Source organism: Bufo bufo, chromosome 1, assembly GCF_905171765.1.
Source record: "Bufo bufo chromosome 1, aBufBuf1.1, whole genome shotgun sequence".
Classification (NCBI taxonomy): domain Eukaryota; kingdom Metazoa; phylum Chordata; class Amphibia; order Anura; family Bufonidae; genus Bufo; species Bufo bufo.
Window position 1 is genome coordinate 606,866,360 of NC_053389.1, and position 14,743 is coordinate 606,881,102.

Below are 14,743 nucleotides of genomic sequence, written 5' to 3' on the forward strand. Positions count from 1 at the left end.
CTTTCATTTATGACAGCTCCTTTGGAAAATGAAAGGTGGAATCTGATTGGTTGCTATGGGCAACTAAGCCAGTTCTACGCTACACCAGTTTGATAAATGACCTCAACTATTTTTTGCGTTTCCAACAAAGAGGTGACATACTTACCACTCAAGATCCAATGGGTATGGTGCTCGCCCCACGACACACCCACAGTCAAAGTAAAAGTGTACCAATAAAAGAAGAATTGGGGGGCACTCCAATATCTAGGTAGATGGATGAATATCTAGCGTGGCTAAATAAAAGAATTATTTATTCAAATATTACATAAAATAAGACATATTTCATAAGATGGATCAATTCATCTTCCACATTTAGATCACATTAAAAATATATACAAGTTGATCAACTTGAAAAATCGCGTAAAAAGACAAATGATCAATAGAAATGAAAAAATAAAGAAGACATAAAAATAGTGTCCGGTGTCCAGATGCTATATATTTTTTTTGGAGTTGTTGATATATCGCTCAGATTGCGTTATCCAAATGGAAATGTCACTATAATAATATCTATAGCAATGCAATAAGTTTGGCCATGGCTTTTGCTGTGGGATGAGACTAAGAAAATTTCAGGAAAGACCAACTAGAGCAGCTGAACTTTATTTGTAGTTAATCAGAGGCAATTTAAATGATAATAGGTGTATGCTGACTCCTATTTAACATGATTTTGAATGTGATTGCTTAATTCTGAACACAGCTACATTCCCAGTTATAAGAGGGTGTGCACACTTATGCAACCACATTATTTGAATTTTTTTTGTTTTCTTCCCTCCACCTAAAAGATTTCAGTTTGGTATTCAATTCAATGGTACAGTTTATAGGTCACATTAAGGCTACTTTCACACTAGCGTTCGGGGCTCCGCTTGTGAGTTCCGTTTGAAGGCTCTCACAAGCGGCCCCGAACGGATCCGTCCAGCCCTAATGCATTCTGAGTGGATGCGGATCCGCTCAGAATGCATCAGTTTGGCACCGTTTGTCCTCCGCTCCGCTCAGCAGGTCGGACCCCTGAACGCAGCTTGCAGCGTTCAGGTGTCCGCCTGGCCGTGCGGAGGCAAACGGATCCGTCCAGACTTACAATGTAAGTCAATGGGGACGGATCCGTTTGAATTTGACACTATATGTCTCAATTTTCAAACGGATCCGTCTCCCATTGACTTTCAATGTAAAGTCAAAATGGATCAGTTTGCATTATCATGAACAAAAAAAAAATTTTTTTTTTTTGTTCATGGTAATGCAAACGGATCCGTTCTGAACGGATCTAAGCGTTTGCATTATAGGTGCGGATCCGTCTGTGCAGATACCAGACGGATCCGACCTAAACGCAGGTGTGAAAGTAGCCTAAAGGTGGAAAAAGTTTTATCTTTGTCAAAAAAAAATTACATCACAGAAACCTGACATTTTAACAGGGGTGTGTAGACTTTTTATATCCACTGTATGTGCCCCCTCACAGTAGGTATTTCAGATTAGGTGCCCCCTCACAGTACTTATTCCAGATTAGGCTGCCCCCTCAGTAAAGATGCCCACTTTTGTGCCCCCTCACTCTAGTTGTTGCCCCCCTTTTGCCTCCAGTCTGCAGCTTTATGGTAAAAAAAAAAAAAAACACATACTTACCCTCTTCCCTGATGACACGCTCCCACACTCACATTGCGCTGCTGGCTGTGCTGAAGGCCGTTTCCTGGGCTTTCAGCTCTCCTCCCACAGCCAGCAGCACCATGTGCGGCCAGCAGGGGGAGCGCCTGAGCTCAGAAGAACAGAGAAACAGGGAGCCGAGAGGTCGCCCTGCTTCACTCTGAAAACAAAAAGCCTGGCAGTGATAACAACTACCGGGTGAGTGCCCCCCCCCCCCCCACTTCCTTGCCTCTGCGCTCCCCCTGCCTCCTGCGCCCTCTCATGTTTGAAGAGCGCTCTGACTGGGCCTGGCATTCTCACAGTACTTCATGCCGGGCACCGTCAGAGTGCTCCCATTACATGTGAGTGCAGCGGGCCCCCTCCCCGATCGTTATGCCCCTGATAGTCCATTATACTTTTTGTGCCTTGTGGGAGGTATTGCGTGAGGATTACATCCCACATCCAACTACAGAACAGTGGCTTCAGATTGCAGATAAGTTCCTGGAAACCTGCCAATTCCCTAATTGTGTCGGAGCTATGGATGGAAAACACATAAGGATCGTAAAAACGGAAGTGGCCCCGAATTCTTCAACTACAAAAAATATTTCTCGATTATCTTGATGGTGTGGCAATGTGAATAGTGATGGGTGCAGTTAAGTCCCGGGGAAGCATGAAAAAAGGATGTTGTTTGCACCACGAGCGTGTCACCAAGGGGCCCGGCCTTGGTGGAGTAAAGGCCCTAGATATAGGTGGCCACTAAGTGAGTTGGTGGACACCAAGATAGTTAGCTTAACTGGCTCCAGCTAGTCCGGGGAGGGCTTTTACTGGGAACAGGCAATATGCAGGGTGGGTGCCTGTTCCCCATGCTCCAGTCCGGGATTATGGAATATGCCCATGTCCAGAGATGCTATTTAATCCTGTTGCTGGACTTGGGTGTGGCTCCCAGTCTGGGAAAGGAGCAGGCTGTGTTGAGGCCTGTGGGAGTTGGGGCCCTCTAAAGCTCTAACCCTGTGTGTGGGGTAAGCACTGGTGATGTGTTTTGGGGAGCTGGGTGGTAGACCCAGATCCCGATAGAGAGGGAAAGACTGTTTAGTCAGTGGCCAGACGGCTGAGGATTTATGTTTTTGATTTATGTTTTGGTTGCTGTTTTGTGCTGATGTGCTTGAAAATAAAGCATTGTTTGGACTTCAATCTGGTGTCTGGCGAAGATATCTGTGAGAATAACCCCCAAAAAGGGGCTAATCTCCCACAATTGGTGTCGGATGGGGGCAGGCGTCCCTGCTGACCAGTAAAAGGGCCGGAAGCCTGCTAGTTCGCTGGAGCAGGGGCTGCTGAAAAACTGCTGGTGCTAATCTGGACTTTTTATTTCCTTCTGTGGTGCAAACTGTGCAGGATTTAATGGGCCAGAAGCCAGTGAGAGAGACTGACCTGTGGAAGTTTTTTGGGCCAAAATGGTGACCTGGGTGAAAGATGGTCCAGTTTGGAGAAAACCTAAGGTGATGTCATCAGTGGGAAGTGGCCCAGTTTGGCGGAAAACCAAGACCACAAAGGAAGTAATGGAGCAGCTGGTGTGGGAAACTAATTCCTTGTTGAGGAAGTCGAGTGCTGCACTTGGAGAGGTTGCTCTGAACTTGGCTGAGAGCGGAGTGCCGGAGGAAAAGTAGATATATGCTGTTGCCAAGGGCAACTGTCTGGAAGACAAGAAGATGGAGAGCAGTGTGGCAATCCGGAGTGTATATGTTCCCTGTCAGTGTGTACCGAGTCCTGCAGAGGATGTGTGGAGAAACGGTAATGACATTGCTAGGAGCAACCCCTACCTGGAGAAAGTGACAGCTTTACCGGTGTCGTCAGTTACCAGAAGTTACTGGGGAATAGCGAATCTCAAGGATCCCATGCTAGCCCGCGTAAGAGGAAGCATGATTGCGAAATCGGAAGTCGCTGTGGCTATTGTGGAGTCTGCATGCAATCCTGAACGGGCGGTTCCCAGGATCCAGGAGAAAGATGATGAACTCGGTAGAGAGGTACCTGGAGCGCCCTCATCTTCCGAGGCGACTGCACCTGTGACGACATTGGGTAAGAGCGTTCCAGTTATTACTTGTATAGCAGACAAAGTGACAGTGAGTGGGAATCTGGAGGTTGGGCATGTTGCTGACCAGTGCCCTAATGCCTCAGAAGCCCTGTGTTGTAGTATGAGCCGGCAGCAGTTGCTCTCTGCCGAGCCAGTCTGTGTAAAAACACCAGGACTAGAGACTGCTACACAAATGTGTGACATTATGGAGAAGGGCAGTCCAGTCCAGGCGTTGTTGGACGCAAAGATCCAGGTGATCCTGGTACCTGCCAGCTGGTTGGCTGGGAACTATGAGTGGGACATTTATGCAGAAAGTGACGTAACTCCTGCAATACCTGAAACTGTCCCTTTAAATGAGAGCGTGAGGGAGATACACATTGAACTCAATGGTGTGAGTGAAATGACCATTGAAAACAATGGTGCAGACAAGGAGCCAAGTGATTGCGCAGAATTTGTTGAAATGTATAATGGTAATGTGGGTTTATGTACAAGGTGTGATGAAGATGCCAACCCTCTTTCATTGCAGGCTGTGGTTGGGGAAGCTCCCCCGCTTGGTAAAAATGTATACGGTATAAAAATGCTAATTGATGTTGAGAGCTCACAGCTGAGGGAGCCCACTGTGAAAAATATGCAAGGATACAGTGTGGCAGTCTAGAGGGTGTACCACATGTAACAGAGGTGGATATGCAGTGTCCAATGTGGAGATTGCTCATCAAGGCCCCTAGAGGTCAGGGTTAATAATGACCCGAGCGTTATATATAATGTATGTGCTGTGACCGTTAGCAATGCAAAGAGAAAAGCTACCATGTTAAGGTATTGCAAAATTCAGGCAGTCATTAGCAGCGACCAGTCGACAGTTATACCTGCTGTGACGAGAGCTGTAGCTGGCCAGCTAAGACCTGTTCTAGTTTGCTAATATGCCTTATATGTGTATACAGCTAAACCTGCTAATAACCTTAATACAGTTTCTATGTTTATGTGTTGGAGACAAAAGCAGAGTTATTTACTGTGGCATCAATTTTTTGGATGTCATATAACTGTTATATTTTGTGTTCACAGAAGCAGAAAAAGATAATATGCCTTTAAGATTCATTTGATAGTGTAAGATAAGCTCAGTGACACAGCAGAAAGCATAGTGTTAATCTGTTGTTGCTGGGCAGAAGTCTAGACCAATCACAGCCAGCTTCTCACACAGCAAGAGTTTTCACCAATCACAGCCAGCCTCACACACAGCCTGTCTGGGAATTCCCCCAGCTCCTGCTGCTAGAATTATTATTCACCAGAACAGGAGCTGAAGAGACATTCACTCCACTGAGAGCTGAGTTTTATGGGAACAAGAGGCCAATATAGATATTTAAAACAGTTATATAATGTTCATATTGTTAGTATTGTGTTTAGAACTGTATACTGAACTAGATATATGTGTTTACTTACAGTTCCACCAAACTACAATTGCAACCATACAATTGCAAATACAAATTGCAAGCTACAGATTGCAAGCATACAATTGCAAGCATTCAGATTCCATATTGCAATCCAAATTGCATACAACCATACCAGATCATACTCAACCAATCTGCAAATAGTCACTGCTAACTGCATACTGCAAGTAGAACTATTAGTTAGACCTCAGATATACCTCTCAGAGAGATCATGTAGTGCTTAAATAACTTAAAGTGACAGTACAGATACTCAAAAAAGAAATATATCCACCATTTTATGTTGAATGACAAGATTGAACCACCATCTTATGCATACCGCCATTTTGTGATATCTTTTCGATACATGTTTTGTACATGGATTATCTGCTGCGGAGGCGGCATTGTTATATATGAAGAAAAGTTGAAGTTAATAAAGAAGTTATTTCAAGCATTTGGTGTGCTCTTTAAACCTACTGTTTCCATAGAACAGCGCTAGAGGAATTACAGAGTAATAGCCAGTCTGGTTAGACTAAAAGTCAGAGATATCAAAATTATTTTAATGCCACAGTGCAAAAGGCACTTTATAGTGCTGCGCCTGCCATAGTGGAACTATAGCCCTCAGAGGGAGAAGTGATTGCGCTCCTTAACTTGCGCAGTTAAGAGCGCATTAGAGCAGCGGAGTGCCAGCATATACCGCCACGCAGCAACTGTTTCCTGAGTGAGCAAGAAAAGACACCTCAGCGGAGCTACCATAAAGGCCATAGAACATGTGCATTAGTCAAACTGCAACCGACTCTTATAGTGGCAGAACGGCAAAGGCAAAATAGTCAGAGAAAGAGCGCCAACCCTCCTGCGATCCCTAGAGAGAGAAAGAGACGCATGGTGGGAGGCCAACGTCCAGAGCTAGAGTGCCTGCACCGCTATCCACTGAGAGACTACGTACTACAGTCAGCTAGTTTCCCGCCACTAGGCCCAAAGCCTGCAGCAGCGTATCGAAGTCAGCGCATCGCATCACAAAGCATCGCAAGTCTGCACAGAGCATCGCAACTCAACACAGAGCATCGCAAGTCAGCGCAGAGCATCACATCACATCAAGAAAAGACAGACATTTGTTCCAGCAACCTTCAGATCGCAGTATCCTGCTCTTCAGAATAAGGTCAAAGCTTTCCTTTTATTACTTATCATTGCATATAGGCTTTGGCATAAAGAGACATTTTTTGTGTTCAGAAATAAGAGACTTTAAATAAAAACAAAGGACAGTTTGTAGTACATGGACTCTAAAGCATTTAAAGTGAAAGTCATTTATTGCCTGCATTTATCGCTGTTGTATTTAAAGTGAATTTACACTCACCTAAAGAATTATTAGGAACACCTGTTCTATTTCTCATTAATGCAATTATCTAGTCAACCAATCACATGGCAGTTGCTTCAATGCATTTAGGGGGGTGGTCCTGGTCAAAACAATCTCCTGAACTCCAAACTGAATATCAGAATGGGAAAAAAAGGTGATTTAAGCAATTTTGAGTGTTGCATGGTTGTTGGTGTCAGACAGGCCGGTCTGAGTATTTCACAATCTGCTCAGTTACTGGGATTTTCACGCACAACCATTTCTAGGGTTTACAAAGAATGGTGTGAAAAGGGAAAAACATCCAGTATGCGGCAGTCCTGTGGGCAAAAATGCCTTGTGGATGCTGGAGGTCAGAGGAGAATGGGCCGACTGATTCAAGCTGATAGAAGAGCAACGTTGACTGAAATAACCACTCGTTACAACCAAGGTATGCAGCAAAGCATTTGTGAAGCCACAACACGCACAACCTTGAGGCGGATGGGCTACAACAGCAGAAGACCCCACCGGGTACCACTCATCTCCACTACAAATAGGAAAAAGAGGCTACAATTTGCACGAGCTCACCAAAATTGGACTGTTGAAGACTGGAAAAATGTTGCCTGGTATGAGGAGTCTCGATTTCTGTTGAGACATTCAAATGGTAGAGTCCGAATTTGGCGTAAACAGAATGAGAACATGTATCCATCCTCTGATGGCTACTTCCAGCAGGATAATGCACCATGTCACAAAGCTCGAATCATTTCAAATTGGTTTCTTGAACATGACAATGAGTTCACTGTACTAAAATGGCCCCCACAGTCATCAGATCTCAACCCAATAGAGCATCTTTGGGATGTGGTGGAACGGGAGCTTCGTGCCCTGGATGTGCATCCCTCAAATCTCCATCAACTGCAAGATGCTATCCTATCGATATGGGCCAACATTTCTAAAGAATGCTATCAGCACCTTGTTGAATCAATGCCACGTAGAATTAAGGCAGTTCTGAAGGCAAAAGGGGGTACAACACCGTATTAGTATGGTGTTCCTAATAATTCTTTAGGTGAGTGTATTTCTGCATTTGTCAGTATTGCATTTAAAGTGAAAGGACTCTTAATATTCGTATTGATTGTTAGTAGCATTTAAAGTAAAATGTCTGAGCTTAGTATTACCATGCCACTGTTAGAGGATACAAAGATAGATAGAGTAGAGGGGGAAGAGCAAGGGAACTTGTCTGAGGTAGAAGAGTCTGATGCAACATTAGTCTTGCCTCAAACAAATATAGCCCAAACAGATGAACTAAGACGCTCATCACGTGCCAGAAAACCGACCCCAAAGATGCTGGAAAATTTGGAGCAAGAAGCAGCACTGAAAGGAAAAAAGTTTTCCAGAATGTATGATAAATGGAAATTATACATTAAAGATATTCGTAAAAATCTAAAGCAAGAAAGTATAAAAGGGAACTTCAGTGATATGGTAGAGATGGTAGAAGACTCTGAATCAGAGCTTGTGGCAGCATATGTCAACCTGCGGTCGTTTACGACACCTTCCCAGGATATTGTAAGGAACATGGACACATGTACTGCGGTCACTAAAGAATTAGTAAAACTCATGAGAGAACTATCATCTGCAGCAAACTATGATGAAATTAAGGCAAGAAGTAGAATGAACAAGCTTTTTATGAGAGACTATGCTAGGTCCTTAGGGGGAACCACAATCTCAAGTGTGACTTCCTTCGCTAGCAGAAGTGCCACCCACATATCAGAGTCCTCAAATACTTCAGCCAAAAGAAAGGAATTAGCTGAACAACTTTCTGTCAAGAGAGCAAAAATTGAGATGGAAGCTGCCATCGAGGCGCAGCGCCAACTGATGGCTGAAAAGGATGCACAACGCCATCAGATGGAAGCTGAAAAGGAGGCACAGCACCATCAAATGGAAGCTGAAATGGAAGGACAGCGCCAACAGATGAAAAGTCTGGAAAGGCAGAAAGAAGTTAAGATCATAGAAGCCAGACTCAGAGTACATGAGGAAGATATGAGTCAGAGTAGTCATAGGTTCAAATCTGTACTAAGTGAAGAAAAAGACTCCCATTCTCCTTCATACGCTGAACAGAATGAAAGGAAATTTCCAGCTTGTAGTGAGGAAATAAGTTATCCTTCCATCCCTGCTCAGAAAGACAAAGAGAGGCCTAGTCCAGTGTTAGAAAAAAGGTGTGTGGATTTACCCTCTATCTCTACCGGAAAAGAACAAGAAAGGGACTCACCTAATTCAGAACTAAGTGAGAAAATAGAACCGGATGATTATATTCGTAGATGCCATGGCAATGCTCAAAAGAATGTTACAACCATTGTCCCAGCAAGACCACAGAGAACAGTCCTAGCTAGACTTCTCGTTCTGGAACCTACTGTATTTTCAGAAGACATACTGAAGTTCATAGAGTGGAAGGCAAGTTTTGAAATGATCATTGAGCATCATTGGATTGAAGCAATCGACAATTTATTCTACCTTCAGAGATATGTTGGTGGGGAAGCAAAGAAAGTTCTTCAAGGTAACTTCTATAGAAAAGACGAAGAAGCCTACAAGCAAGTTTGGGAAAAATTAAATGCAAGATATGGTCATCCTTTCTTAGTACAAAGAGCTTTAGAGAGAAATTGAATAACTGGCATAAAATAGGTCCTAAAGAACACTTCAGACTGCAAGAGTATGGTGACTTCCTGCAAGCATGCAGCAATGGCCATCCGACACGTTCAAGGACTGGAAGTACTGAATGACTATCTAGAAAACCACAGGATGCTAACTAAGCTACCTGAAGAAGTGGCTTCTAGATAGAATCGCTATGTGACTGAACAGTTAGATCTAGGCAAGAACTTCCCAAGTTTTAAAGCGTTCTCTGAGTTCGGCAATAAAGAAACACGGATAGCATGTAATCCAGTAACATCATCTTATGTCTTAAAATCCTTAGAAGAAAGGCCTGCAAGAGAGATAAGATGTGCAAGAGCAACTAGCTTTTCAACCAACACAGCAGTTAAAGGTCCAGATACCTACGAGAGTAAGTTCAAAGTCCCTACTGGGATCAGTAGAGAGACAGAGCCGACAAATCTTTAGACTACCTTCAAGTGTATGTTCTGTGGAGAGAACCACTCCAACAATTGAAGGAGAAGTCCCCAGAAGAAAAGAAAGAATTTGTACTTGAGAACCAACTGTGTTTTGGTTGTCTAAGAAAATGGCATGTTACTAAGGAGTGTAAGAAAAAAGCCACATGCAGCATTTGCAAAGGACGCCATCCTACACCACTACATGAAGAACGTGCAAAGAAGTATAAATCCTCAATACCTAAAGATACTGAGGAAGGAAAGAAAGTATTGGTATTCTCTTTCAGAGTGAGGAAAGGTTGTACCAGTGTACATATTAAATCCTAAAAGGAGAAACAAGAAGGTATACGCCTATGCGCTACTGGATGCCCAGAGTGATGTCACCTTTATTGATCAAAAAATCTGCAAGAAATTACAAGTGGCTACAGAACCAGTGAAGCTCAAACTCACCACAATGACAGGGAGACACACATTAGTGAACATTCAAAGGGTCAAAGGACTGAGAGTTAGAGGACTTCATTCAAACTGCACATTAGATCTACCTCCAGCTTATACAAAAGATGATATACCTCTAGATCGAGATCGCATACCTACCTGTGAAACAGCCAATGAATGGGAGCATCTATCTGTCATATCTCATGAAATGTCCCCGCTGAAGGGGTTTGGTTTTGGACTGTTGATAGGCTACGATTGTCCTGGAGCCTTGGTACCACGAAAGGTAATCACAGGAGGAAAGGCTGAACCCTATGCTGTTCAAACTGATCTAGGATGGGGTGTTGTTGGAGGAAAACAGCAGATCGCAAACTTAAGACAGGTGACAGGATTGTGTCATCGAATATCTGTCCAAGAGTTACCAACTGTAAGTCCAGCAAAAGTAATCAAGATCCTTGAATCCGACTTTGCAGATATAAGTTCTAAAGAAAAGAATGTATCTCAAGAAGACATAAAGTTCGTACACACTCTAGAAGAAAGTACTGTATTCAGCAAAATCAACAAGGTAATCTTGAAATGCCCTTACCTTTTAGAGAACGACCTCGTCTGCCAAATAACAGAAATTTTGCCCTAACAAGAATGAAATGTTTGAAGATAAAGATGGGAAGAGATCCCAAATTCAAGCAGGATTATTTGAAATTCATGGAAGGCATCCTCAAAGAAGGATATGCAGAGAAAGTTAATAACCAACCTAAAGAAGGAGAAGTGTGGTACATCCCACATCAAGGTGTTTACCACTCAAAGAAACCAGATAAGATTAGAGTAGTATTTGATTTCTCAGCAAAGTACAATGGTGTTGCATTCGATGATCATTTACTAAAAGATCTTACAAATACTCTGCCTGGAGTACTCTGTAGATTCAGAAAGTATCCCCCAGTGGTCATGTGTGACGTTGAAAAGATGTTCCACCAGTTTCATGTGAAGAAAGAAGATAGAGACTTCCTGAGGTTTCTATGGTGGGAGGACGTAGATACAGAGCCAGCAGAATACAGAATGAAAGTACACTTGTTTGGAGCAGCATCATCTCGAGGTTGCGCCAATTATGGTATGAAGTAACTGGCCAATCAGAATGAAAAGGATTGCCCATCAGCTGCACATTTTCTGAAGAAAAACTTTTATGTAGATGATGGTGAAAGAAAGCCAAGAGTTATGGACAAGAGGAAACCTGCGCCTTCACAAATTCATCTCAAACAACAGAGAGGTACTGGAATCCATCAGTGACTCCGAACGTGCAGCAACAATGAAGAATGTAGATCTCAATTATGATCATCTTCCAGTTCAGAACGTACTTGGATTGGGATGGAATGTAGAGAACGAAAAGTTATTCTTTGAAATATCTATTGAAGAGAAAGTTGCAACTAGGCTTCTATATTTGATTCATTGGGATTCTTGGCCTCAGTAATCCTCAGAGCAAAAGAAATACTGCAAGAATTATGCAGACAGAAGTTGGGATGGGATGAGCCCATACCTGAAAATTTGAGGTCAAGGTGGGAGAGTTGGATAAGAGACTTGCAAAACTTGAGAGAAGTTCGAATACCCAGATGTTTTGTACCTCATGATTTCGAAAAGTACAAGAAACTAGAACTTCATCACTTTTCAGATGCCAGTAGTTATGGTTATGGTCAGTGATCCTACATCAGAGTAATAGGAGAAGGAAAGATACACTGTGCCCTGATTATGGGGAAGGCCAGCGTTGTACCTACCAGTATTCAGACAATACCAAGACTTGAACAGACAGCAGCCGTAGTTTCAGCATCAGTAAGCAAGTTCCTGAGAGAAGAATTGGAATTGAAAATAGATGAAGAATATTTTTAGACAGACTCACAAGTTGTCCTAGGATACATAAACAACGAAGCACAAAGATTTCATATCTTTGTCGCCAACAGAGTTGAGAAAATTCGGGAAATAACAAATCTGGAACATTGGCATCACATTGACACAAAGCATAACCCAGCAGATCATGCTTCAAGAGGCCTGAATGGAAAATTGGGAAAAGGAAATCACACCCAGTAAACGTTACACAGAATTGTCTATGGGTGATCCATAAGTAAAAGTTGTACAAACATTGAGCACTGCTGCTAAGTGTCAAGATGACATACTTGAAAGACTAGCCAGATGTTCAAAATGGAATACAGTCATAAACGTAGTAGCTCGAATTCAACTTTTGGCAAAGAGAATCAGAAAGAAGGAATTGTTGAATGTAGAAGAAAGAATGAAAGCTGAAGAAACAGTCATAAGACTCATTCAACAGAGATTCTACAGTGAAGAGTTAAAGAGACTTAGTCAAGAACCTAATAGGCTTCCAAACAACCACCCATTTTACAAGCTTAATCTTGTTCTGCAGGATCGTATACTGAAGGTGGGAGGAAGACTGGAAAATGCATAGTTATTTAGCAGAGTGAAGCATCCAGCAATTCTACCCAAAAACTCTACCTTCAAAAGATTGATTATTGATCACTACCACAACATATCCTTGCATCAAGGAAGAAGCTTTACCCAAAGCTGTTTGAGAGAAGGTGGTTACTGGATTGTGAAAGGAAGCAAAGTATCTAAGTAAATGTGTAGTCTGCAGAAAGGCACATAGACCTACAGAAGAACAAAGAATGGCAGATTTACCGGCAGATCGTGCAAACCCATCACCACCATTTCTATATAGGGGATTGGATTGTTTTGGCCCATTCATCACCAAACTGTCACGGCTGAGGATGGGGGAAATCCTCAGCCGTGCGGTGACGGAAGATGTCCAGTCGCTACTCGCCAGGAACACAGAATCAGGGAGCAGGTCACCTCCTGTTGCGTCCCTAACGCTGACCCTGTCTCCTACCTGCATGGGCCGACCTTGAAGGTAGGAGGACCCATGCGCAGGAACCTCGGATCCCTGACTTACCCTCCGACCGGTCCCTGGGCTAAGGAGCAGGGTAAGACAACCCACTCCTCCTAGGCACGGAGGAGCAGGAGTCTCACTGGCCAAGCAGCATGAAGATGGGGGTACATAAACAGGACTATGGATAAGACAGGTGAACCAAACAGTTCCACACAAACCTGTCTCAGCCTTGCTGACTGGAACCCGTGCTAAGGAAAGGCTGTCCACACAGACAAAGGTAAACAGCACACACATGAAGACACACAGGGACCAGGACATCCATAGCTGCACAAAAACCAAAGACACAAGACATCAACAACACATCACGGTATTAGAACTTATGACCGGAAGGGTGGCCCTTACAAGAAGATGGAAATCACAGGAGGCTGCAACAGCAAAGCATGACTGAAGCAACCTACTGAGCCATGCCAAAGTGAGAGGCTTTATAGGCCTAAGAGGCCACACCCAACGGTCAGACACACCCAGTGACATCACACACACTGGGAAGGGAGTTAACCCTTCCAGCACCACAAGAAAGGGAAAATACCAACTTAAAGGAACAGTGTCCAACACAACAAACACACTGTGGTTGTTGCCGCAGGCAACGACATGGGTGGCAACCGTGTCCTGGGAGTCAGCCCCAAAGTCCGGGACACTGCCACCACATGTACACAACGACAAACGTTGCCACGGGCAACCACAGTGCAGGAAAGGTGTCCGTGCACACCACACACTACACAGAGTGCACACAGACAAACGAGAGTGCATAGATACATGCACACAAACTCCAAAGGGACTGCAAAGTTTTCCGCGGCAACCGCACGTGAGGCAAACAACATCAAGCCTCAAGCTGCGGTTGAAACAACAACCCAAACCGCGGGCAACAGTATGCGGCTCCCAAGGAGTCACGGCCAAAACCGTGGCCGTGACACAAACAGAACCGCAAGGAGTACAAGAGATATGGACTAATATTTACATGTCTGAGCTCCAGAGCAAATCACCTGGAAATGTTAGAGGATATGTCAACTGACGCATTCATCAACACCTTGAGATGTTTCATAGCCATTAGAGGTACTGTCAGAGAGCTTAGATCTGGATCAAGGATCTAATTTTTTTGGAGCAAAGAATGAATTGAAGAAAACTCTAAAAGAGATCGATAAAGAAAAAGTGAGTATTTGTTAGAGAAACTGTGTGATTTTCATATGAATGCTCCACATGCAAGCCATACAGGAGGAGTTTGGGAAAGACAAATCAGAACTGTGAGAAATGTGTTAAGTTCAGTGTTGAAAAAGAACGCCAGAAGAATAGATGATGCTTCACTTAGGACCCTATTCTATGAAGTAATGTCTATCGTTAACAGTCTTCCACTTACAGTTGATAACATCAACGATCCAACAAGTTTGGACTCTTTAACACCAACCATCTATTTCACCTTAAATCGGATTACATACAGCCACCGCCTGGCAAGTTCACCAAAGAGGATTTATATGCCAGAATACATGGAGGAAAGAGTACTTAGCCAAACACCCAGAAGAAATGTCCAAGTTGGGGACATAGTGTTAGTAAAAGAAGAAGATTTACCTAGAAGTCAATGGAAATAGGCCAAAGTTCTAGAAGTTCAAAAGGATGAAGACAAACTAGTAAGAAGAGTGTTGTTACAAATAGGAGACTCAAAACTTGTCAAAAAAGGAAAACGTCTCACTACTCCAATCAAGTTGGAACGTCCTATTCAAAAGTTAGTTGTTCTACTTGAGAGTGAAAAAAGACACTTGGAAGTTGAGAGCCTGATGGAAAATTCCTCAAATTCATGTTCAAGTCCTACCACTAAGAACATAGAAT